At 39.6% G+C, this 26,995-nt stretch overlaps 1 protein-coding gene across 2 annotated transcripts in view; it reads left to right on the plus strand.

The window, feature by feature from the left end:
- PRKG1 (protein kinase cGMP-dependent 1) overlaps nucleotides 1-26,995 on the plus strand; it is a 1,414,086-nt gene that overhangs the window by 698,192 nt on the left and 688,899 nt on the right. The window lies entirely within an intron of this gene.

A 26,995-nucleotide genomic window follows, 5' to 3' on the forward strand; every position in this document is an offset into this window, starting at 1 on the left:
CCTGTGAAGACATGATCGGTGTGCAGCATTTCTTTTGGATTATTGGAGTCATGGGTGGAAAAGTGATGGACGTCAAGTTAGCACCTGCTTCCAGAATGTGAGGGGAATGCTTGGAGGGTTGGACCGGCCCACTTTTACTTGATTCTGGTTAGGTGACTTTAGATACAAGGAAATATATTGAGAGGGGCCCAAAAATGTATTCACACTTCAACATGAAAAATATATGCATCAAAATCTTATTAACATATTAACATCAAAGGGTAGCTGTAAGTCATGTTTGAGCTATGTAATCACATTAGGTGCTCAAAGTGGACACCATCATCCAGACACTTTTCATTTCAGTGAACTAATGCATGAACAACATTGACTGGAGTGTCCACAGGAATTGCTCTGCATGATATATCCGTTTCTTTCCATAGTGCAGTCAGTGTAGGTGGTTTTCTATGGTACACCACATCCTTTAGTGTTCCCCACAAGTAGATTGAGGGGGGATAAGTCCAGGGAACATGGAGGGATTTCAATAGCACCTCTATGTCCTATCCAACGTCCTGGCAAAATGTCACCAACATAGGCTCTCACATCTCGGTGTTAGCAAAGTGATGTGCCATCTTGCTGGAAGTAAAATTGCACATCCACTTAAACCACATGAATGATGACATCAACAGTGGTGCGACTACTGAAATCTTTAGGGGAAACATAATACTACACACTGCTGCCGTAATGAAATGTGGGTTTAAAAAAAGGCATAGATAACAACTGCTGAGGTGTGTATACATTTTTTTGGGCCCATTTGTATTTAAGGAATCATTCAGAACAACAGTTGAAAATAGAATCTTAAAATGTATAGTCTATTGTTTTCTGGGCCTGATGCACATACATTCAGGTGTTAAAATATTTTTGAGTTTTAGACCATTTTTTTTAATTTTCTTCCTCATTCATTAGTTTGTTTGGAACACTGCATGGAGGTTCATCATTCAATTTAGAAAAGTACAGAGCTTAATATGAATATCAAGAAACTTGTTGTGTGATGACCATTGCTTAAATCAAAATATTGCAAATCAAAAAAAAAAATGAAAATAAAAATAAAAACTATATCTCCTGGGAGTATGCATCATCAGTGAGCTGTGCAGTCTGTGTCTATGGAAGCAGACAGTACAGCTCAGGATTGAACCTGCATGTGAGCCACCATAGGAAATTAGCCAATAAAAGGAGAATCTCTATTGCACAGAGCAGAAAAGTATAACATGTTTTTTTTTTTTGTTTTAAAATAACTTTAAAATTACTTGATTGTAATGATGGTTTAAAGGAATTATTTTAAAGCAGTATTCAATCCAAAAACAAACATTTACAGGATAAAATTGCAGCTCACCAATTTTTAGATGTAGTGGCCACATTCTTTTTATTTGTTAGGTATTTTTCCTACATTTTAACATGGTGATCCAACCAGTAAGTCTGTTGTTTTCCAACTTACTTTAATCAACCAAGCTGTCCAGACAAAGCAGCAGTTGGAGGGTTGAGAAAAAACATTTAAAGTGTGTGCTAACCACCTTGTGCCCATGCTATAGCCAAATGACGGCTACAGCGTGGGCCTTAATTGCCAGGAGGCTGTCAATAAATGTCCTCCCATGCATGAGCTGCCAGCACGCCCCCTGCAGGGCGTGTGTGGTGCGTGCTGTGATCACTCTAGGCAATGAGACTCATCTGATCACAGATCCTGGCTCCGTACTGCATGATCAGCTGTCATTTATGATCATGTGATGTATAAAAAGGTCGGTAATCAGCTTTATTTTTTCCCTCATACTAACAGTGTGAGGGAAAAAAAGCCAATCACCGGTTTATGAAAGGGGGACAATGGTCCCGAACAGGGGGAGGTACTGCTACTAAGCAGTGCCCTCCAGTGCCACCTGCCAGTGCCCGCTAGTGCCACCTGCAGGTGCATATCAGTGCCAGCTATCAATGCCCACCAGTGCCACCTATCAGTGCCTATCAGTGCTGCCAACCAGTGCCCATTAGTGCCTCATCATCAGTGCTGCCTATCAGTGTTACCTACCAGTGCCCATCAGTGCCCTTCAGTGCCCATCAGTGCTACCCTTCAGTGCCACCTATCAGTGTCCAATAGTACAGCCTCATCAGTGCTCACCAATGCCACCTATCAGTGCCCATCAGTGCTGCCTTATCAGTGCCTATCAGTGTAGCCTATCAGTGCCCATTAGTGCACCCTATCAGTGTCCATCAGTGCTGCCTCATTAGCGCACATCAGTGAAGGAGAAAATGCATCTATTTTCAAAATGTTATAACAAACTATGAAACTGTTTTTTTCAAAATTCTCAGTCTTTTTTTTTGTTTTTTTAGCAAAAAATTAAAAACTCAGCAGCGATTAAAGAACCCGAAAAGAAAGCTCTATTCATGTGAAAAAATTATAAAAATTTAGTTTGGGTACAGTGTAGCATGACTGCGCAATTGTCATTCATAGAGTGACAGTGCCGAAAGCTGGCCTGGGCAGGATGGGGGTTTAAGTGCCCAGTAAGCAAGTGGTTAACCCAAAACAAAAAAAATGAATCCTGCTCCTTTAAAGCATGTTATATGACACAGTGCTTGTGCTGTGTCATTTGGACCCCTCTATCACCTGAAAAATATGGCTGATCCTGGCAGTTTCTCCCCTTCCCTTTGTAAACTGACCGCGGTAATCACGGCTGCTGAGCCCTGACACCATGGTGAGTTTATGTGCCTCCGTCGTCTGCAACCCTGCTGTCTCTCCTCTCTGCTCTTGTGTCCTCCCCCCTCCTTCCCTATCAGCTCCTGTGTCAGGGCCTGCCCCTGCCCACCCTCCCCTCACTGCTGCTGAAATAACATGTCTTACTTTATATAATGGGTTTGGTCTTCTAAGAATATGTGTGTGTGTTGTATAAAAAAAATGCGTATATACCTTATTTGTAATAGCTGATCAGCGGTCACGTGATGCACCGGCTCACTGCGGCTCTCTCCTCCTCCTCCCCTCCAGACTGATGTCAGTGGGGGAATCTCAGCTCCTCCCACTGCATCTGTCAGACAGGGAGAGGAGAGATGTGGCGCATCACGTGACTGCTGATCAGCGCTGACAAATAAGGTATATACAGCTTTTTTTTTATACAACACGCACAACTGGGGTTATATTAGGAGACCAAGCAGATTATATAAAGAAAAAAAAATGTTTACTATAACTGCCTATAAAGTGTTAGCTGGAGTTTCAGTTTCAATTTGTCAAGTCCTCTAAAGCCTCGTACACACGATCGGATTTTACGCATACAAAACCTCAGACTTTTGTCCGAAGGCATGTGCCTGGATTTTGTCTTGCATACAAATGGCAAGGAATTGTCGGCCAACAAACATGAACGAAATGACGTACTACATGTTTTTTCAGCTCTTAAGGCCACGTACTACGTGTTTTTTCAGCTCTTTAGTGCCACCCTTTGGGCTCCTTCTGCTAATTTCGTGTTAGTAGAAGTTTGGTGAGTGTTGATTTGCACTTTTAATTTCACACTTTTCATTTAGCGCTTTTCAGTTTTCGCTTTTTATTTAGTCCTTTTTTAGTTAGTTTCTGAACAGCCACTCGTCAACCAGACATGTTGTGGAATTGGAGGAGATAACGTGTTATTTATTTATTATTGGCCTTGGAGTTATTGTTTTAAACCCAAGTCCAGTCCAGGAACAGGAGGAGGATATCTTGGACCAAAAATTGGTTGCTTTATTAATCATGACCAATTATGTCATATGCCTTTGCTGCTGGAGCTCCAGGAGAATAATCCAGATGATTTTCAGAATTATCTCCGGATGACTGACCCCTGCTTTCACCAACTCTTGGCATTGCTGACCCCCTATATTAAGAAGCAGGACGCATGCACGAGGCTTTTATTTTATTTTTTGGTTGAATAATAATGATTTATTTTGTTATATTTTCTATATTTTTGGATGCATAGAATGCACTTTTTGGTTAAGTTCTGCTGGCAGATAGAATGTCTAATTTTATTTGTTTTCTTTTTAATGTACAGTAAAAAAAATTTGAAGAAGAATACTTGGCTATGTGTTTCGCTTCAAATGACAGTTTGGGAGTAGGCAGTATCATTTAAAAAAAATACAATGTAAAATTGACAAGGGACACCAACATAGTTGTATCTTTGATCTTAAAACTCACGGGATAATGGTGTTGTGGCAACTTTCATCAAAAAAATAAAAATAAATAACAAGCATAATAATATTATTCTTGATATCACTAGAAAAAAAAAGCCTTTTCAAATTCATTTGCAATAACTTGATCAGTATCACGAGCAAAGCAGCTTCATTATTATCCCATTAAAGAAGAAAAGAATGTGCGCTGCATTTCGATATTTCATAATTTGGCACGTCATTTGGCACTACAAATTTTAGTTTACAAGACCGATAGGCTCGTCCTTGCTTTCGAGCATGCATGTTTGTACTTTGGACTTTTGTCCAACGGACTTGTGTACACACGGTCGGAAAATTTGTCCGTGGAAGATTTTAAAGCCCGCCATCCCAAATTTGTCCGTGGAAAATCTGACAATTGTCCGATAGAGCGTACGAATGGTCGGATTTTCCACCAACAGCCTCTCATCATACATTTCCCATCGTAAAATCCGATTGTGTGTACGCGGCTTAATACTACTAGTCTAACACTACTCTCGCCCCATACAGACAATGCTGTTGTCCAAAAGTGTCTGCTTTACTACCTTATCCAAACTGATGACACTCTAGGACAGAAAGTGTGTTACTGGCTGAATCACCAGGTGCAGTAACGTGAAAAAAAAGCCTAAAAAAGGGAAAAATTAATGCAGCCACCATATCTAAGGATTGGTACACTGGCAAACATTTAGATTTTGTTTTTGAGTTAAGTATCACTTTAAGTAATTACACTAGATATTGGGATCATCTGTATTGATTGTTAAGTGTTTTTAATCCTGATAAGATATATACATACTGTATATCTTTAGCCTTTTGTGGACTTCGGATACAGAAAATATGAAATTAGGTTGTAACATTTTCCTAATATGTGTCCAGGTTTTTGAAGCCACTGGCTGTTTTCTCTCTGTCTCTTCTCTTTCACACTGTCTAAAAGACTATATAATTCTAAGCTGTCTTTGAAGGGCTCTTTTGTTTTTTTCACCTTGCTTAAAGCTGCATTCCATCTGTTACATTGAAAAAGAATAATGTTTGTAGATCTACTTATGTGGTTTCTTTCATATCCTTTTAACATTGACTTTATTCAAAGCTGTTTATATTACTATGTGGTCCAGGTGTGTGGCCCAGATTTATAGCTATAGTTTTTTTGGAGTCAGTACTGTATACACAGTTGGTACTCATCTGTCTATTGTTTTAACTTCTATGTTTTATAACCCTTTGACAAATTTCAGAAAGAAAATAAATTGAACCCATTTACTCCTAACGTTTTGACATAATTTCTTTGATTTTATGGTTACAGTATGTTGGATGAGGCATGCAAAGAGACATCAAAGTGTCAGTATTATTGCTAACTATAGTGTACATGTAAGGACTTTTTTTTAACGATCACATGTAAATGTTGGATCTAAGAATCGTTTCATACATTACACTCTTTAAAGTCACACTAAAAATTTGTGGAATTTATTTTCCCTGCCAACTGCCATTCCCTTGTCTAAAGAAAAGCAGTTTTATTAGTCGCTGAGCCAGGTTGTTTGGACAGTATGTTCACAGAAAACAGAGGACTAGCCCAGAAGTCAGGAGATTTAGGAACTTGCAGCAAAGTGAAGTTAGAAGGAACACAGATGAGGATGTTTGGCTAATTAAAGTTAATGCCAGATATATTGTATTCTCCGATATTAGGCTAGACATTTATTTTATAGGATAAAATATCTGACAAGTTAACTTTGTTTTTTTTTCCTCTCACCACCTGTGTCTTTATAGGAAAGGTATAAACCAGAGCTGTAGTAAGTCCTAAGCCACAACTAATGCCACAAAATAGGAGTGCAGAACACAGAGAGTGCAGAACTCAGGAGTGTGTAATGCAGAGTATGTAGGGCTGAGGAGTGCATAGAGGATAAAGGTGTCAGGATTATGTAGAGCAGAGAGCTCCAGGCCCAGGAGTACATAACACAGAAAGTGCAAGGCTAAGGAATATGTAACATAGAGAGTGCATGGCACAAATTACAATCGAAAATTACCCCCTCTTCTCAGCATAAACATCTCCAAGCCCATATCTCCTATAGCACAGATCTCCCTCAGCAGCTCTAATTCTGTTCAGTACTGATTTTCTCCACAGCCTTAAATCCCCTCTCAGCATAGACCTCCCAGTTTACCCCTCAGTACATATTACTCTTAGTATAGACCTTTATTCCTCCATCAGTACAGATCATCCTCTTGGCTCACCCCTGCTGTACAAATCCTCCTTCAAAGTAAAAAAAACCCAGTATAGACCTGCTTTACTTCAGACCCCCCCCCTCTCAGACTCCTTTTCCCATCAGGGACTGCCATCTATACAGATCTCCCCCTTCCCCACCAGATGCAGTGGTGGTTCAGAGTGATGAGGATCTGACCCTTGGATGTGTCATGGGACCGGAGCTGAAAAGGAGTCTTTCTCTGCTCTGAACTTCCACTATCAAATGTCCAGAATTAGCACTGCAGTACAAATACAATAGACACTGCAACAATTTACAATACACACAAAAAAATATTGTCCCACAGTCACTAAGTAATCAGCAGCCATTTAACATTTTTTTCTGGTGTTGCCACAGCACCCCCCCAGCATCGGTACCCAGAGCAGGCTGCACACCCCCAGGTATGCCACTGCTCTAGGTACCCGCATGTTACGTTTTTCAGGACATACCACAGTTTACCCAAGTCTGGAGTTGCTCTGGAGTTTAAATATGTACCCTCCTTCTACCACCTCTCCTGAGTTTTCTTGTTTAGGCTAAACTAAGCCAAAAGACATTATCCATCATTCAGATTGTGCAGCCATGTCTGACCATACACTAAAATTTATGACAAGCTTTAGGGTAAATAATCTAATAAAGACCGAATTATTATTGGTTTCCTTGCATTGCTGCACAACACTTCTCTGTTCACTCTTCTATAAATTCCATGTAAAATGGAACCACTGTTTTATATATTACCCTAGAAGAACAAATGGTTCATTTCACTGGCACAAGGTTTAGTGGGCCCCTGGGCAGAGATTAGTGTCTTTTGACTCAATCGCTACAACCTTATTGTGCTAATTTTAGAGTTCTTTTAAGGGTTAGAATTTAATTATGTTAAAGATGAGCTTAGAATTTGTACTTAACTTGGCAGAAGAGGTCATGAAATCACTTCAAGGTACTGAATATCACATCAATCAATCCCAATCCACATTGTATTAACTATCTTTCATTTGCCTAGCTTTCTGCTTGTGGTGACAGAACCAAGCCTGAAAGGCAAGCCTGTGATGGATTGTTTACTAGAAAGTACACTTTCTGGTAACTCCAGATCTCTGCATCACCTATTTTTAAAAATAATTTGTTAAAGTAGCCGGGAAAGTAGAGAATTCAATACAGTCAGTATACTATTCTGGCTTTGTAAAAAAAACTGTCTTGACTGTTTTGGTGCCAAAAATGTTTCTACATTCATTTTTGAGACAAATATTTTTTACTTCACTATAAGGGCTCATTCACACCACATGTAGAGACCTGAATTTTTCTGCACCTGATCAATACAGGACTTTGCAAGGTCACCCAGAAAACAATTGTTTTTATGTGTCACTTTCACAAGACAAGGGAGATAAGTGGTCCATAAAAAATGCAACATCTGCATTTTTCTCCGTTTTGAGCTCACCTGAGATTTCCACCAATCTCTACTGTAGTGCAAAGAAATAAATGAAAATATTCAGTGTCTTACATTGAAAGGTGCAGGGCACCACACACATAAAGCAAATGCCAACTCATATTTTAAACAGATTGTTTCATTGTGCATGCCAGTGTGAACGAGCCCTGAATTTGTGAACTTTATCACAATTTTTCACAATTGAAAAACAAAACCATTTATAACCGGTTTATAGAAAGTATTTTTTTATTCTTTTTCATAATGTAGAGTTTTACTCCGTCTTTCTAATTGTACTAGTGCCTATCAAGTGAAGAGTTTGCTTTGATAGATGATATCTGATATGTTGCGGTTTCAAGATTTTTGTTCATTTCTATTATATCCCAGGTTGTGGAACATATTGAATGACACCTCCAAAATTGCTTACAGCAAATGAAGGTGTCTTTTGGGGAACTTCGCCAGTGTTGGTTGCATTAGAAGCAAGCTGGAGAATTAGAATGCCCAGTCTGTCAGCAGTTCCTAATATATAATGAAAGCTGTTAAGGCTGAACTGTAAACAGTGCTCATTTTCAATGTTCTACTGCCCAAATCTGTTCTCCACAAATTAAATGCTTTTTTTTCTCAGACATTTTTTTTTCATCCAAAGGGGGCTTATAAATCAATAAAATAGAAAACAGATGTTCCAAAACCCTTAGAAAATACAGAGTTTAGTCATTTAAAGTTAAGGACTATAACTAGGAAACCTGCAGTAGTACAAAGAGCTCTCCATGGGGAAACTATAAACCAGTAAATAAAACATTAATTTTCAGGCTCAGAGGAGATCAGGTCATACTGTGTTACAAGGTTCATCCGAGGTTAAATGTATTGGCTCAGCAATAAAATATAGGTTGCTCCAAATAACAGTCTGGTGACCTGGAAAAGAAAGGATTGCGTGAATGAATGTCTTGTAGTCTAGTCTTGGAGTGAGCATGATGCTGTATAGCAGGTTTTACAAGTGAAACAAGAAATAACGTTTAGGGTTACAAAATTTGTGCGATTGGATGGTAATCACAGCATAGACAGACTGTAGGCAAAATCTCCCCAACAAAAACATAAAAGCTATAAAAGATTTTGTGGCTGTGTTAGATGAACTCCATGCAAGAGACAGCATTCCTTTATACAGTGCATTAAATGTGTTTGCTGTATAGAATCATAATATCATATGTCTACTGGAATTTATCGCATGTAACCAACCAGCTATAGGGAAAAGCATAGCACTTAATTGTAAATTTTATCAGAAATATGCAAATACCTTTAGAGTACAATTTTAGTCAACATGATCAAGCGAGCTACTACTCCTAAAGAGCAAAAATTGCAACGGTGCTACTGACAAAATGTTCACCGAACTTACAAACTACTACAGCAAGAATATAAATTCAGTAGTGATGCACACATGTGCTGTGTAGTTTCCTAATACTCCTGTATCATTTATTCTCATCAATCATCAATCGATTGGTTTTCAAAGAAGGTTTGAATCTGACGGCCATGAGAAACCTTACAGTGTCTTTTTATTTTATTTTTTTTACAGCAAAAGAGACAGAATTCTACTTTTGCTCTAGAGCAATACAAAAATGGTGAGCAGGCAGACCGCTCTCCCTATATATATCTAAGGTGTAAAGGCCAACTCCCCCCAGAGCCTAAAAAAACCCCAGCTCAAACAGCATTACTCAGTAATGGAACCACACTAATTTATTCAAGCATAGTATTCTACTGTGGGGGCTCTAGGGGAAAGGGAGGATACTGGGGTGTTGGGGATCTGGATCCCAGATCTGGACTTTAATTTTTAATTTTTAGTCATTGCAGAACACTTTTTACAATCTTCTTTGAAGGGTCAAAAGGAAGTGCTGGTCTGTCCTTTTAATGTAATCTTCTTTGCACCAGTCAGTGTTATTCGGTATAGCTGTAAAAACCAATACAATGAAAGGAGTACGTACTGCAAGCTTGTTGCAAAGCTTTCAGCCAGCATCAAGCAGTTTTCTTGAACTTTTTAAAGATGCAGTCAAAGCTAACAATAAATAAAACTGTTGCAAGTATAGGGTGCAGACATCTAGAGGTTCCTGCACATACCACCAGCAGCCACCAAACCCTTATCCCTAAGCTGGGCATATGTGGTTCAAATTTTGTCCATGTTTCTGCAGAATCAGCAGACATTTGCTCTGTTTGTGACCCTGTCAGGCCTCCTTCCGTTCAACATCCCTCTAATGAAAAATCAAAGGAGTCGGGCAGAGAACTGTCAGCTGAACAGAGCCTGAATCCAATCAAATGCAGGCACTGTTTGGGTATTTTGACAGATTGTGTGGCCAACTGTCAAAATACAAAGCCACAGCAGTAGATTTTTCTATCCGCACTTTGTAGTATGAATTTAGAATCTGTTATTTTTTTCTGTTCAGCTTGCAGGATGGCCAACTCTACTCTCAGAACAGTTAAGAATTTGGCCATATTGTTTGGGGTTTGGAGGTATCTGCAGGTACCTCATACTTACAACAGTTTTGCTGTTTTATTTTTTAGTTTTTTTTTTTTAATAGGAAGTCTCTTAAAAGAGCTTTCTCAGCTCCATTTTGGGGTTGCTAATCATACATCCTAATGTTAGTACTGGCTGACTCTTTAAACCCCTAGGATTTTAAATAGTGCTGAAGCTTATTGAACGGCTCTTTAAGCTTGCTAGCTTATTAAAACTAGAGCTGAATGCTTCAAGAAAACTAATGTGCACACTTTTTAGTTTAACACAAGCTAATGTCTGAATGTACAAGGCCTTAGAATTAGTGTAGAAAGTGGCTTTATCTGTTCAAAGTTACTCCCCAAATTAAATGCAACAGGAACGGTTAGAAGTATATGGAATGAGAGCTGCATGGAAGGTAGTAAAATATAAACTCTAAGACCCCTTTCACACCAAGCGCGTTTTGCAGGCGCTATAGCTTTAGAAATAGCGCCTGCAGTCTGCCCTCAAACTGCTGCACCATTGTCTCCAGTGTGAAATCCCGAGGGCTTTCACACTGGAGCGTTGCGCTGGCAGGACATCAGGAAAAGTCCTGCCAGCAGCTTCTTTGGAGCAGTGAAGGAGCGGTGTGTTTACTGCTCCTCCACCACTGCTCCCCATTGAAATCAATGAGGTAGCGCGGCTATACCACTGGCAAAACTCAACTATTGCGGTGTATTGCGGGCAGTTTTAACCCTTTATCGGCCGCTAGCGGGGGGGAAGCACCCCGCTAGCGGCCAAAATGCGCCGCAAATCCAATGGTAAAACGCCTCTAAAAAAAGCGGCGTTTTGCCACCGACACTATGGGTGTGGCAGTGTCAAAGCCCTCTTAAATTTCATCAGGGTTTCCTATGAGTAATTGAATGCACTACACTTCAGAGTTTAGAGAGCGGAGCCAAGTAGAACTTTCCATAAACATCTCAAGCTGATTGCATTGGAACACAATTCAGGGACTGCTTCAAAGTATTCATAGTAAAGGGTTAAAGAGTAACTCCACTTTTGTTGGGGGGAAAAAAAGCAATCCTCTTTGGGTGCTCAATGTATATTGTATTGATTGTAACAAACTTTGCTGCACATTTCCATCCATTTCTGCTCTGAAGAAATAGCTGTTTGTTTTGTGCAGAGCGAATCTAAATGGCAGTAACTTCATCTTTGAAAGTCAACTTCTACTTTTACAGTGTTCGAATGAGGAATGTTTTAGAGTTTGTATCTCTTTAGAAGTAATTAACTCTTTGTGACTATCTCACAAAAATGGAAAAAAAAATAATTCAGTGAATGTCAAAAATCTTACTCAATATTGCATTGAATTTTACAAAAAAATTACAAAGCTGCAAATAAAATAGGTAATTTTTAATAAGGTTACAACATGGCTTGTTTTTCAATTGTATATTCTTTAAAGTTGTAGATCACAGTTCGAAGTTGAAGAAATGATTCACAAACATGTAGAAGCCTCAGGCTCTAGGTCAGTGATGGCGAGCCTTGGCACCCCAAATGTTTTGAAGCTACATTTCTCATGATACTCAACTACACTGCAGAGTGCATGAGCATCATGGGAAGCGTAGTTCCAAAACATCTGGGGTGTCAAGATTCACCATCATTGCTCTGGGTTCATGTAACAATGTAGATGCTTTTTTTTTACTTTTAGAAAGTTACGCTGAAAAATATGCAGATTCAATCTAAAACACCTAGTATATAAATAGGTGCACTTGTCAGCATATGGTAACATTTCATTATCCAAAATAAAATATACAAAAGGTGTCAAACCCATTCTTTTTTATTTACTTCATATTCAGCTATTTCTTAGCTAATTTGGTTCCTTTTTATCTCTGAGGGCTCCCATACTGACTTCTATAAACAAGAGAAGTCATGTCTTTTTTAGGTACACCATTTAGCAGGCATGGTGCAGAGTATATTTTGGGACACTCGCTGGGATGATGATCAGAGGACCTGAGGGCAGATGTGCTTGCCAAAACTGGAGCACAGTGGAACAGAGTAAAGTGAATGAAAGTTCAGATGGAGTTGCATTTTCATGGCGAGTGGGGTAGTATAGCTGGCAGAACACAATAGTGCAGCAAGAAGGATTCTCACATCAACAGTGACTGTGTTGAAGGAAGAAAGAAGAAATTGAGCAATTTTCTTTCCTTTAACCCATGGTTGAAAGAAAGTAAATTGCATAATGTATGGCCTGCTTAAGTGAAAAGAATTATAAAGAGAAACAAAGCGGGTCAAAGAGTGGCCTGCTGGGATTTTCATGATTGTCCATATACACACACAACAAAATCTTATATATAAAAATAAATAAATTGTACAGTAATTAAAAAAATTTAAAAACATAATGGATCCACATATGAAACCATACAAAAAAAGGAAGAATTAGTGGCCAGTACAATGGTTCAATTACGTGTTTCGCGGAAACATGCTGCTTCTTCAGATTGCCAAATATGCTTGTGACAGTTAATTCAATACAAAGATCATATATCTAAAAGATAAAGCATATATCAATATACATCATATGCATAGGCTATACATTGCACAACTTTTTTTTTTTAAAAAGCATCTCTATCCCCTTGCAAATTTATATAAAAAAAGAAAAAATAATAATACAAAAAAAAGCATATGCTTACAAAAACAATCAAAGAAACAAAAAGGAGAAAGCTTAGTTCATCTCAGGCTGTGGATAGGCAAAATCAAAGACTAAAAATGGAGGGAGCCAGTCCATCTATATCAAAAATACAAAAATTATGAAGCATGAAAAGCTTCAAATGTTTAAATATATTAAATATACCCAAACCATAGACTATATTGATCCCAAGTAAGGTTCTCACTATTGCTGAGTGGTAGTAGGCTCTTAAATGTAGGCGCTTAAAATTCTATGTATTGTTTAAATGCTCTGGGGTCTCCAAATGATTATTGTTCGTGAAAATGGTTAATTGATATTAGCCACAGTATAAACTACTACACACTCACTTCCCTCCAAGTCAGAAAGTCAGATCAACCAAACTCTAAAATATAAAGAAAAATGAAACCAAAAATAAAACCCCTAAGGATAACTGCCTAAACTGCCAAAAGCTGTAAATATATTTCAAAGTGTTTACCTCAACATTTTCAGATACAGAAATAACGTCTTTACAATTCAAAGATGAAGAGACAAACTAAACACAGCCCCCACCCTTAAATAGTTTCTGGGCCTCCTGAGGACCCACCCACCAAATTGTAAACAAGCAGGCATTCACCACACATGCAGCAAATGCTCCATGTGGATAAGGGGAGTCCCCTCCCCATTGGACAAAGACAGCTTGACTCAAAATACCAGCAGAAATCAAACAAACGCGCTGGGAGGAGGTCGGCAGCTCTGCACATGGCCGCAAATGGTTCTTTTTCCGAAGATGGATTGCTAAGATGGACTGGCTTCCTCCATTTTTCGCCTGTTTTTGCCTTCCCACAATAAAATTGAACTTTCTAGTTTCTCCAGTGGTCAAGGGGGAGGAGCCAGGAGCACTGACAGGGGATCCGAAAAGAAGAGCATCGGGACTTTAGTGTGCAAAACCACTGCACAGAGCAGGTAAGTATGACATGTTTACAAAACAAAAAGAAAAAAAACCTTTAGAATCACTTTAGGTGATTATAGACAGAAACTCCATTCCACATAGGTAGGCCATATTTACCATGTGTGTCCCATCTCTACCAGGATGTTGGCACTTTTCCACTTTATAAAGTATATATCGTATACTTTCTAATTTTGATTTCTAGACATAGGGTCTGATCACAAGACATAGAGACCAGAAACAACTAGTTAAACAACTGGGAATGCTCCACTGTTACAGTCAGGAAGCAACTACAAATGCAGACAGAAGACACAAGTAGCGGATCCAGCTCGATTCTAATGAATGCTGCATACATGCAGGTGAAGCCTTGGTAATCCAATACTCTTCTAAAAAGTCCAGGACTGTTAGCAATTATAGTAATATCTATCCAAATCTGGCTTATTATGCAGCTTTAGTATGGTAGACACTGACTGCAATAATGTTTAATTCTGTTATTATCAGTTCTCTTCTGTAACCTTAACTGTATTTTTGTGCACAAAAACATTTGAGATTGAAAAGTGGAAAAGCTCATTTAAACTTTAAAACTACAAAGGGGATTTTGTTTCATAAAACCTTTCAGTGGTTCTGATTAGTTAAATCGTTATGTAAATGCAATAAACCAATAAAATATTCAAGAAGTGCATATTAAAATTGGCAAATGGGACTACAATTTAAAAAAAAAAAAAAAAAGCTATCATAATAGTAACTTAATCCAGAGAGTGTAATGTAAAAAGTGCTTTAGAAATGCAAACTAGAAATGAAGATAAAATTAATCCAGCATCAACTAGCGCAGGGTTTTATTTCTAAATATGGCAAAATACAACACATGTTCTGGACCAGAATTAATTTAGTAAACCCTCTTAATGTATAAACCTTAAGTTTGGAGAAAAGCCATTGCAAGATTAGTGGGTTGTATGATGGAGAACTGAGACTTTTCGCTCCAGGCTGTTAATACTTGTTTAACACTCAGCCATGTTTCAAACCCAAGTAGAGTACCTGCTATATTGTATACACAACAGTGTATGAATGACAATGACACTGAGCTTGTTTTTAACACCCAGTTCAGTAAAGTAGAGGAGGTACAGGCAGAAATTATATGTCAAAATATGTCACCCAGGATGACCCTGATCTTGGAGCTCATTACATACCTGAAATGTAAATCTTTGTTTACACCCAGCAATTAAATATTAAATATTGTATATTTTGTGTATATTCTTGCTATCATGGCCGTCTGTATATCAGACATATGTTGGCTGAACATCTGATGAAATAGGATCAGTTACAGGTTATGCCACATATGGCTTATTTCATGATGCTGCAGAAACACACGTCATATACATTTTCACTTTCTTAGGATAAATGCACCTAATAATGGAAATATGTATCCGATGCTATGGTCACGATAGTTCACTTGCACCTTGAACTAAGGATTCACAAACCTTTTCATAAGCAGTATTTAAATGTTGATAACTCTGCAGCTTGTTATCTGCCACAAAAAGTAGTATTTTACAGGCCTGTCACATTAAAACTGTATTTACTTGTAATCCATTGGGTGTCTTCTGGTTTTTTACATCCCTAATTGGGTTTTCTTATGCTATAGAAACCATTTCTGGAGTTGCAGCTGAAGGCCAACTAAATCTGTATAGGTCAAAGCCTCATAAATGATGCAGTGAATCATGGCAGATGTCCACACAGTTATTCTCTAGTTACCTCAGTTAGGCAATAGTAAATATAGCTGTTACACTGTTTGCAATGCTAAAGGGCATGCAGGCTGGTAGCAGCATGGTGAAAGTATGAGCAGATGCTCCGTCACCCTCTATGGGAATGGTGACCAGTATGCCTGAATACCAATCTGAAAATCTCCTTGCCAAGTTGATCCAATAAGCTGAATCAGCACTATAGATGCTACATCAGATATCAGCACTTATCTTTCTTTCAAAGCCTGGTATGTGCTTATTACTAATTGTAAAATTATTTGCACATTAACTGATTTGCATATGCTGTTAAAATGAAAGAAAATGTAAACATTGTTATTCTAAAACTGACCTATTGTTGAAAATCTATTTCAACATTAAAGCAGAGTTCCACCCAAAAGTGAAACTTCCTCTCATTCCTCTCATTTGCCTCCTCTCCCCCTCCCGGTGCCACAATTAGCACCTTTCCGGGGGGGATACCAGTCTTTGATAGGTATCTTTGACAGGTAAGTGTCCTATTGTTTAAAGCCAGCAGCTGCAGTATATGTAGCTGCTGGCTTTTAATTTTTAATTTTTATTTTTGAGCGGAACACTGCTTTAACAAAAATCAAACAGTAAATATTACTAAATCATATCTTTGTTTTAGGTACATGAATTGTGTATCTCCTTGCCACAAATAAAATAAATTGTTACATTGTCTTACCTAAAGCCCATGAATCTGATGTTGGCACACCTCCTCAATTTTTACACTAAAGTTATAACTTTTTAACACCAAAGCCTTATCTATATGACAGTCACATCATTTACAAATTCAGGCAAACTTTAAAAAATAAAGGAAATTCCTTTTTTTTTTTTTTAGAACAACTGCCTTAAGACATAATAGCTGAGCTCTGCAATACACGGCCATATGAATTTTCTGTCAAGGAAAACATTTATTGTTTCCACATATTATATGTTTACACACAGTCAAATGCAAGATTGTAAAAATATTGGTACGTCACATTAGTAAGAAGTAAAAACTTGATACTCCGCAGCTATTCCTTGACTGTTCTTTGAAGGCAGGGAACTATACCTCGATGTTGGCAAAACAAGTGTTCTACAAACTGCATTTGATCTAGAATCTAGTTTTTCATTAAATTTTTCCTGGAATGTTTTCTTCATTTTAGTTTTGTGAGTGAGATCGGCTACACAGAAAAATGTAGTGGGGGCTATACTGGTCCAGATTTATATGTTATCATACAATATAGTAATTAATTCAGTATCTCACAAAAGTGAGTACACCCCTCACATTTTTGTAAATATTTTATTATATCTTTTCATGTGACAACACTGAAGAAATTACACTTTGCTACAATGTAAAGTAGTGAGTGTACAGCTTGTATAAGCCCTTGTACATGCGGTCAGACTTTCTGACAACAAAATCCGTCAGATTTTTTCCAATGGATTCTGTCTGAAACTGGTGTTGCATACACACAGTTGGACAAAGTTGTCGGAAAATCCGATCGTTCCGAGCGGGATGACGTTCGTTCGTTGCAATGGGACTATGTTCAGCCTAGTAGCCAATAGCTTTAGTCTCGTAATTTGATCTGAGCATGCGTGGCACTTTGTCCGGTCGAAATTCTCTACAAACGATCATGTTGTCGGAAAATTTTATATCCAGCTCTCAAACTTTGTTGGTCGGACATTCTGATGAAAAAAGTCAGATGGAGCCCACACACGGTCGGATTATCCGACAACACGGTCCGATCGGACATTTTCCGTCAGAATGTCCAACCGTGTGTACAAGGGCTAACAGTGTAAATTTGCTATCCCCTTAAAATAACTCAACACACAGACATTAATGTTTAAACCGCTGGCAACAAAAGAGAGCACACCCCTAAGTGAAAATGTCCAAATTGGGCCCAAGATGTCAATATTTTCTGTGGCCACCATTATTTTCCGGCACTGCCTTAACCCTCTTGGGTATGGAGTTCACCAGAGCTTCACATGCTGCCACTGGAATCCTCTACATCACAGAGCTGGTGGATGTTAGAGACCTTGCATTCATCCACCTTCTGTTTGAGGATGCCCCACAGATGATCAATAGGGTTTAGGTCTGGAGACCTTCTTTAGCAAGGCAATGGTTGCCTTGGAGATGTATTTGGGGTCGTTATCATGTTGAAATCCTGCCATATGGCCTAGTCTTCAAAGGGAGGGGATCATGCTCTGCTTCAGTATGTCACAGTACTTGTTGGCATTCATGGTTCACTCAATTATGTCATGGATTCCACCTACTAGGGGTTGTAGCAGAATAGTCAGAATTACTGATATTTTGTCGCAGTGCCACCACTACAATCTTATAAGCACTGTTAACCAGTAGGGAAGGGATGAGTGACCTTGGAGAAGTTAGCTTCTAATTTTACTGTGCGGCTATGCTTAGGTGCAATCTTGAAAGAAAATGGTCTATTTGATCCACAAGCTATTCCACAGAAGCGCAAAATCTTAAAATGAAATACGTTAAAAGAATGAAAATGTTTAGAACAATATAATCAGAGGGGATTTTAGCACCCACACCAAGTGGCTTAAGAACCACTTTAACTGTGGGCAGCTGGCTGTGACTGCTTTCGGCTTAACACCTGGCTGCCAACTGCTCGTGCACGAGCCACGCTGCACCTTGTGTCTTCTGGGCCTGTGAAGTGTCCCAGAGGAGGAGAAACAGAACTTCCCATTTTGGGTGAAGTTCCTCTTAAAGTTTAACGATAATGTATATATCCTAATCGAATTTGTGTTCTTACCATCACTTTTAGAAAGGAAACCTTAATGTAACTCCATTTTCCTATGATTTAAAATATCCTGCTGTTTAAATCTTCTCTGAAGATCTTTCCTTTTTGTATTTCTTGAACGTAAATTAACAATCCTGTGTTCACATAAAAAAAAAAAAACTTCTTTAGTACAGAACCCTGTTTCGTGTAAAGCTATTAATCAGGGGATTACAAACTATAAAGCATTGCTAGCCTAAAAAATGAATATTTCCATTGTGACCCTAAAAGTATCTTGCTGTTTTGGATTATGCTTTATTGTTAATATAAACAGCAATTTCTTAGAGAAGAGAAAATAGTATCTATAACTCATATATATAACTAAAAGTAGTGGATTTTATTACCTTTTGTTTGCAGTCACTTTTGTTGCCCATAAAATGTGTGTAAGGTATAAATTATAAGTACACTTATAAGGAATGCACTTATAGGTTGGACTGGTCATTAAAACTACAAGGCTTTATCTCCTGCCTAATTTAAGGCTTAGTCCCAATATTTGTTTTTTGGGAACAAGCAGATATGACTCAATTACAAGATTTCTCTGTTAATAATAGCCTAATTTCCCTTAAATTTTTGTATTTAGATAGAGAATTTCTGGTGACTATATGGTTACAGAATATATCTCCTGAATGAAAAACATATGGAAGTTACTGTACTAACTATGCAATGTTAGTAGAGTGATCTCCCTGCTGTTCTATTGTGTTCTGACAGGGGAACCACCCCCTACCAGAACACACAGTCAGAGCTTGCCATTGGCTGCAAGCACTGATCGGATGCCGACAGGCTGCTGGCTTTCCAGCTTCGATAGAAGCTGGTCATGAGATTGGCTTCTGTCGGAGAGGGAGATGTACACACGGGCCAAATGACAGCCAGTTTCCACTGCACCGGCTTATTTTGGACAATATTCGGCCCATGTGTACAAGGTTTAAGACTTTTGATGTTACATGGCCTTCATGGCCTAATTTCTGACTTATCCATCATAAGCTAAAGCTTTTACATCTGATGCCGCGTACACACGATCGGACTGCAGCGGAGGTCCGTCTGACTTTCCGAACGAATGGATCTGCCCACACATGACCGGACTTTTCCGGTGGACTAGGTCCAGCGGACAATCCGGCAGACTATGGCGGGAGTCCGCCGGACTTTTGAATTGAACGGACTTGCCCACACACGGAGTAAAGTCTGTTCATTTTGAACATGGCTCCAGGTAGACGGAACTAGCGAAGGAATTCAATGTCGCCGCCTCCATCGGTGAGATTGACACCTCGCTAGCCCCGTCACCTGGTATGGATTTAAAGGGGAACCCCTACGCCGAAAAAAATGGCATGGGGGTCCATAGCAGGCAACACGAGCATGCAGCACGGCCGGTCAGGAAAGGGGGTGGGGACAAGTGAGTGCCCCTCCTGAGCCGTACCAGGCCGCGTGCCCTCAACATGGGGTGTGCTTTGGGGAAGGGGGCCCCCACCCCAAAGCACCTTGTCCCCATGTTGATGAGGACAAGGGCCTCTTCCCGACAACCCTGGCCGTTGGTTGTCAGGGTCTGCAGGCAGGGGGATTATCGGAATCCAGGAGCCCCCTTTAAAAAGGGGGCCCCCAGATTCCGGCCCCCTACCCTATGTAAATGAGTATGGGGTCTTCTCTTCTTCCTTCTTCGGGGGTCTTCTCGCCGGACTCCTCCTCTATCTTCTGCTCTTTTGCTAGCTCTTTTACTAGCGGAGGAGCCCAGCTTTCTCCTTCATTGCCGCCACCGCCATCCGGGGGTCATCTTCCGACTTCGGGGGTCTTGTCCCGCTCTTCGGGGGTCTTGTCCCACTCTTCCGTTCTTCGTGCTGGACCTCTGCTTTCTTCTTCCAGCTCTTTTATTAGCGTTGGCCCAGTCTTTTGTCGCTGGCGCTGCCTTCTGCTTCTATTTCTCTTCTTCTTCCTTCTGCCGATGTTGACATGACACTCTCTCTGGCCGTAATGGCAGGGGCGAGTTGTGCGGAGACTTATATAGGGACAAGGGGCTGGGTCACCGGGAGATGTCACATGGTGACCCCGCCCCTTAAGATGTCACAGTCCCAGCATCCTCCGGGTGCGGCATATGGACTGAGCACTGACAGGCTGACGCCTCACCCCTTCAACCTCTGCAGCGATGCTGGCAGCACTCATATGTCTATTTCCCAAAGACAACCTCTTGATATGATGCTGATCACGTGCACTTAACTTCTTTGGTCGACCATGGAGAAACCTATTCTGAGTGAAGCCTGACCTGTTAAACTGCTGTATGGTCTTGGTCATTTCTTCAGTGTTGAAGTGTTCAGTGTTCACATGAAAAGATATAATAAAATATTTACAAAAATGTGAGGGGTGTACTCACTTTTGTGAGATACTGTATATGCCAGTCATGACTGGCACTTTTTAAATCTGAATCTCTACCTTACCCTAAATCTTGCATGCTTGTATTGGCTTCTCTTCTGTGCTAAAAATACTTAATCTGAATTCACTGCACATTTTGCGCATTAGAAGCTGAAGCAATTCAGATTGAGCCTGTCCCATTTCCGGGCTGAAGAATGTCCTACATCATCTAGCCCTTTCTTACTGAGTTTGACTGTCACTGGCCTACCCCTTTCATTCTTTGGATTATAGTTCTTTCAGCCAGGGAGGTTCTGCAACACTTGTGGGCATAGGGTCATCTGCACAAAAAGTAATTCTGGCTAAGAACGCTGACTCCTCCAGACTGAAACTCACTCATTAAAACATTTCAATATCTGCATAACTTCTCCCAAGACTCAGCCCTTTGTTTGCATCAAGGCTGAGGGCTCATGAGTTCACACTGAAGGCACCTTCCACCAGCCCAGATCTACCACTATTGCACAGGAAAGTGCTAAAACACAGGCAGTACATCATTGTCAAGACCTGCGAACCCAAGAATCATTAGAGATGGATAAACTAACATACTCTGTTCTAAATCTACAACCTACATATCTGGATATCTGTGCACAGATGATATGATATAATATTTTAGGTGCTTTCATCATTGGAAAGTTTGATTACATTTCTGTTGTTTCCCAATTTCTGCTTTTCAATTAACTTTTGGCACATATACTATATTAAGATGTTCCCTAAACAAGAGGACGATATCAAAGCTGCAGTGCAAATGACAGAACTTCTGTAGGTTTGTAAAGAAGAGTTTTTTTTATTGTCGTTTTCTGTCAGCTATGACAATTTTTTCCTTTTATAATAGACTTTACTTTTTTTTCTTTTTTACTTTTACTTTTTATAGTAATCAGAAGTGGAGATATATGTGATGTACAGTTATGAATATAAGAAAATTATCAAGAGTGCTTTACAAAAACATTTAAAAGAAGCAATTTCATAACCTAATATGGTGTTTAGAACATGCAAAGTAACAATAGCACACTACAAAACAATTATCTTGGAATCAAATTGCTTTCTGAGTAGACTGCCCTGCAGTATGCTATGTACAAGTAACTGCAGGTTTCCAGTGTGTTTAATTGAAAATGCATTTTAACCATTGGGTCTAGTGTCCTTTGACTCCCTCAAAAATTTGCATATTATCCGATCTATATATTTTTTTTGATATGTACAAATTAATACATATCCTGCCTACTGAGACACACTGATTCTCCTTTTCGGTTAACTGTATGCAAGCATACAGTTAATACTGACCCTTATACTCTGGGGATCGTTTGTCCATCAGTTGTATTATATTGCTTGCCTCTCAGTGGCTAAATACACTATTAACTTGGAACATGAACTGGAATCAGTTTTTTTACTCAAAGGACTGGAAAGATATTTGGTTTAATACTTTGGAATGTTCAATTATTGTCTTTGTTACGGAACCAATTATAAACTGCTACTGTGTTGGTACTTATTCTCCTTTTTCGTGCGATACCTGGTTACACCTCTCAGTCCTTTAGGGGGTGTAGTGCTGATGGCGTTTAGACATATCTGGTAAGCTTGCCTTAAATTGATGTTTTTGGTCCCATACTTCCCAGGAATAAAGCTTATTCTTAATAGACTCCTCCAAAAGTACTGAGCGGAAACCCTTTAAATAAAAATCCGGCTAACAGTACTAAATCAGAATTTCATTTAGACATACTTTATCTGTTGCTTTCCTTGTGGTCAAGGGTTTGGGTATAGTAGGCTTCAAGCTTCCCCCCCGTAAACATCCCTTTTTGGGGATTAGTATTTGTCAAACCTTTTTCAATATTTACACAACTCTGTCACATCACATGACTCCTATTTAGCAAGAAACCTGATTTTTCTCTGTTGTAGTTCAGTCAAACACAAGACTTCTTACCACACTCACCCTCAGACTGGACCTTGAAAAAAAGCACAGTGATGAGGTTATCTCCGTCACTCTGCTATCCCCTTCTATAAGCATGATTCTTGGTTCCCTCTGCTGCTTCTCCCTCCCCCGATCTGAGCTCTGCTGTACAGGGGTTGCAGGTGGCTTATATTAGTCCAAATTTGTGTACTTACACTGCTTATATGTTAAAAAATACATGTTATATATCAATGGGTTCAGAGCTGCAATAATTATTGTCTTTATGTAGCTTTTGTATTCTAATATGTGCCACTCTTTGTATATTGTGTGGGTGCTGGATTACCCCTGAGCTATCTCTTCTTTTGTAAATAGGAGGAGGATTACTGTGTATGTTATGGTTGACAGGCAAGAAATGTTGGATGATGAAACGCCATTGCAGGACAAGGCAAGGTATAATAATGGCTCAGGGACTGAGGCACATCATCAAACCCATTACTGGGCATTCTGACACTGTGGAATTAAACAGCTAAAGGAATTTCTCTCACGTTACCTATTAAATGAATAAGAACAGTCCCAGAAATGGTTTAACATTCTACCTAAAGACACACATTTTTATTCAGTGATATGACAGATAAGTCAAAATGGATTCCTGTTACACAGAGGAACATATTTATGAAGCAGTGAATGCTAACATTTACCAAACAATCACTGCCGGTGAATCTTTCAGATACATGTGTTTTAAATGACAGCCAATGATTCCCCAGTAAATTTTGATAAAAGTCACATTCACTGCTTTAGAAATACACTATATTACCAAAAGTATTTGGACGCCTGCTTTTACATGCATAAAATTAAATAGCACCCCAATCTTAGACCTTAGCGTTCAATATTGGGATTGTGTCCAATCTTTGCAGCTATAACAGCTTCAGCTCTTCTGGGAAGACTGTCCACAAGGTTTAGGAACGTGTCTATGGGAATGTTTGACCATTCTTCCAGAAGCATGTATGTGAGATCAGGCACTGATATTGGAACGAGAAGGCCTGGCTTGTAGTCTCCACTCTAATTCATCCCAAAGGTGTTCTATTGGGTTGAGGTCAGGAATCTGTGCAGGCTAGTCAAGTTCCTCCACCCCAAGCTCCCTCATTCATGTCTTTTATTTGTGCACTGGTCAAAATCATTTGGTGGAGGGGGGATTATGGTGTAGGGTTGTTTTTCAGGGTTTGGGCTTGGCACCTTAGTTCCAGTGAAGGGAACGTTTTAGGCGTCAGCATACCAAGATATTTTGGACAATTTCATGCTCCCAACTTTGTAGGAACAGTTTGGGGATGGCCCCTTCCTGTTCCAACATAACATGCGCACCAGTGCCCAAGCAAGGTCCATAAACACATGCATAAGCGAGTTTGGGGTGGGGAACTTGTCCTGACCTCAACCCAATAGAAACCCTTAGAATGAATTAGAATGGAGACTGTGAGCCAGGCCTTCTTGTCCACATCTGTGTCTGACCTCACGAATGCACTTCTGGAAAAATGGTCAAACATTGCCATAGACACACTCCTAAGCCTTGTGGACAGCCTTCCCAGAAGAGTTAAAGCTGCTATAGCTGCAAAGAGTGGGCCCGCTCAATATTGAACCCTATGGACTAAGACTGGGATGCTATTGAAGGTCATGCGTGTGTAAAGGCAGGCATCCCGATACTTTTGGTAATATAGTGAATGTCCCTAAGTCACATTTATGGGAGTATATAAAATAAAACTGTATACATTGTCCTCAACAGCCATACACACAAGTTGTTCATTTGTGTTTGGCACAGATTCAAATGTTTGTACTTAGTGCTAACATTTTATTCCATTTTGCTATTGAAAACGATGTTTTAAAAAAGCTATTAGACACTTTTACACTTTTAAATGGAAAATCCCGTAGTGTAGGTTACTTTTGGAAATATTGTTTTTTGTTTTTTATAGTGGAGAGGGATTAGAACAGCTGTTGGGCATTTATTGCTGTCTATTCCCCCATTAGGGAGATTTACCTACTTTGTGATGTGTACAGTTACCACAGAAAATGAAAAATAAATCCTACATTTTTGTTTTTCCCAGAACACTTCCCATCGCAATCCTGATCATGACAAGGGATTCCCTCAGTTTAGAGGGATTTCCTCTCACTTCCTGTTTTGGCCATGTGGCCAGAAGTGAAAGGAAATCTTCCTAATAGGACGCAGATGACAAAAATAAATCTGTCAGGGGTTATAACCTTGCTTTACTCTATCCAGGATAAAAAATAGAATTCAGCTATACTTTAAGAGAAGCCTGTCATTAAATCATTTAGTAGACTGCCATGGTTGACCTTTTTAATCTAGGCATGCTAGTTGCCAAGCTGTTATGCTATTCCAATTGTTTTAATACTGAGTCACTGACACAGAACATGTTAAGAAAAAATAATTATGTCTCATTTCCTACTCAACTTGTTAAAGCCAATGCCTTTCTTATTTTTCTCAGTGGGAGTAAGTGGTGTTCCTGGTTTCTAGAAAAGGCTCAGCAGAATGACATATAGTAGCAGCAGTAAGAGGAGCACCTCTGCCTATCCTTAAACAGAGGCAGCTTGGATTCTCCCAAGGAACTTTTGTAGTGTACACTTGGTATACATGTACTAAAACTGGAGCTTGCAAAATTTGGCGCAGCTCTGAATAGAACCAATTAGATTCAAAGTTTTATTGAACAAGTTGAAGTTCTATACTCATTGGCTATCATCCACAGCTACACAAGATTCTGAGTGCTCCAGTTTTAGTAAATCAGCCCCATGGTGTCTAGAGTCTCTGCGACTAAAGATTGTTTAAGCTTCTGCAGAAGCCACCTTATGGGAGAGAAAAAAAAGAGGAGAGGCAGGAATATCCTGCTGGCACTGAAGGAATAAAAAAGCCATAACAAAAGTCAGTGACTACACATCTACAGTATATCCAGTGCCAGGACTAGGTGATACAGTGCCAAGGCAAAGGCATATGAAAATGCACCCTCTCTTTTGGTATACACCATGTCTTCTTCTGCAGCTAGGATCCCTCTCCAAGCTGCCCCTGCAAGCTTGCAATACATGGCCAACAAACAGACAAATGATACGACACGCAGGAGGCAAACCAACAATCCCAGCGATACGTGAACAGCAACTGGGCAATCATGAAAATATGAGGGCAACAAATGCGAGAGATGCTGGGACACAGCCTAGGCTGCATATACAGTAAAATGACACAGTGCTAGCTCTGTTGGAGAATATAAAGTAATAAATTCAAATACTCTCAGGGGGAACACTGGTCAAGACACCATGCATGTGTATTTATCTGTCCAGTATATTCATTTATTTGGATTCCCTACTCTGCTTGCTGTCTGTGTGCAATAGCTGGAAAGACTGGAGGGCAGTATAATCAGCCCACCGCTTATCTCTGCTCCCTCCATCATAAGACCGGTCTTCACTGCTGCAGTTCCTGCTGTTATTACTTTTCTGACTGAAAGCACCAACATCTCCGCTCTTAGTCACATTATACAAAGCTGATCAATAGAGCTGGGAACCCAGAGATCTGGTAACCTATCCTCAATCTCTAAGGTGATGAGGAGGGCACAGCACACCAAGCAGTGCACCCCCTAACATGAAAACACTGTGTCTAGAGCAGCTGTCCCTCCTATCTCCCTTGTCCTAGGCTCTGCCTATACCCAATCCTCCACTAAATTATGTTAACAAAACAAATGTGACCAGGGATCGCCAAGTTAATAAATCTCATAATGACGGCCATCAAGCCTGTTGCTCTTATGAGACTGGATAAATAACCCATGACATTTTATCCTAGGGACTGCAGAGATTAGCCTCTGATGCTGTCCTCCGTCCCTCAGTGTCGCTGTTCCCTCATCACTATTTTCTCTAGTGATAGCAATTGTCAGAAGAAAAGCACTCTTTTGGCAATATGTCACAAGCAATTTTTCTTTCATTGCATAGTGGTGTCACAGAATGAGTGGGTAATTTACTGGAGCGAGAGAGAAGAAAAAGACAGTATTTTCTTTATTTACCATTGCAGTGATCCAAAACATTGTAGATAGAAAGGAGGGAGTAAGACACTAATAAAAATGCAGTGGATGCAAAAATGGCTGTGCCTTTTTATTCTGCTTCCATAGCTGAAAACTACGAGTAAACCTGGCTGAGTTTGAGTCAAGCTATGTTTGCCAAAATCAGCTGGAAGTCTGCAATCCCGAACTTAACAACAAACCCCGTTGAAGTTTATTGGAGGCAAATATTGTTATCTTTTTGCCATTTTCTAAAGGCTAATAGGCAAGCTATTT

This window comes from Lithobates pipiens, unplaced genomic scaffold (genome assembly GCF_037356315.1).
Source record: "Lithobates pipiens isolate NorthernLeopardFrog02 unplaced genomic scaffold, aLitPip1_a1.2 Scaffold_25, whole genome shotgun sequence".
NCBI classification, from domain to species: domain Eukaryota; kingdom Metazoa; phylum Chordata; class Amphibia; order Anura; family Ranidae; genus Lithobates; species Lithobates pipiens.